At 43.5% G+C, this 1,162-nt stretch overlaps 1 pseudogene; it reads left to right on the forward strand.

Annotated features, from left to right (window-relative positions):
* LOC127755696 (uncharacterized) lies at positions 1-421 on the forward strand (annotated as a pseudogene).
* Positions 422-1,162: the final 741 nt, after the last annotated feature.

Raw genomic sequence — 1,162 nt, forward strand, 5'->3', positions numbered from 1 at the left:
GCCGACGACGCCTATTTGCTGCACGGCTCGTGCTGGCCCCTGGCACGCCGCCGTCCAACTCCACCACCTCCTACAACATCACCATGACGCTGTCGCTGCGCAACCCCAACCTGTATCCAGGCATCAGCTACGAGCCCGTCGCGGTGGCCTTCTCCTTCAATGGCACCCGCTTCGTCGAGTCCGCCACCATGCCGGCGTTCTACCATACCATAAGCCGAGGAAGACGGCTACGTTCCACGTCACGGTGGGCAGCATTGACAAGCCCTTCAGCAAGCTCACCGCAGCGGGGGTGGTGGCATTTGGCCGGCTAGCTGTGGTCTGCCCGCTGGAGCAATAGCTTGTCGACTCGGAGGTCGCCGCCACCGCGTTCCAGAGGACCAAGGGCACCATCCTCCGGGCCAACAAGTCCGCGGGATGCTAGCTTGTTACTAACCGGGACTATAAAACGGGACGGGACTATGTACCTAGTAGTAAAAATCCTTTTTAGTCATGGTTCTTATAATAGCCTTAATATTTGTGTTTTGAGCCATTCAATGAAAGATCAGTTCTCCAGTAGTGGAGAAAAACAAAAAGATAAATAGCCATCTATTTATCATTTTTATTTGTCGTTTTGTAGGTCATGTTTAGAGACTTCATTTTTTTTTGTCCGGTAGGTTAATATACTTCATGTTATAATTTTCTTTAAAACTTTTTATGATATTTTGTATTATATATTAGAGCAGGGGGATTGTTTTTCTAAAAATACACATTACATTACAAACGATTACAAACGTAGATATTGATAATGCATGCTAACTCCTATAAATACACATGTACCTTCTATCCCTATGACCAACATATCTTAAATTTGAAAATATCATCATCTGCTACTAACTGTCAAGAAGTGTGAAATCTATAACTTAAATCTGGATATCTGATCTCACCACAGAGAATCCAATTAAACAATTGAACTTTGCTTCACGGTCGGGAGATAATTCTAGTCCTTCCTTCGAGACGGGTAAACACCCGATTGATTGCAAGTGATTCTTCTTCTGAGGATTCCACGGTGGCATTTGGATCAGGGATTAAATTTTAGTCCCTATTACATCAGATATTTCGACACTAACTAGAAGTATTAAACATATACTAATAGTAAAACTAATTGCATAAATGAGAGTTAATT

The sequence above is a fragment of the Oryza glaberrima genome, chromosome 11, assembly GCF_000147395.1.
Source record: "Oryza glaberrima chromosome 11, OglaRS2, whole genome shotgun sequence".
NCBI lineage: Eukaryota > Viridiplantae > Streptophyta > Magnoliopsida > Poales > Poaceae > Oryza > Oryza glaberrima.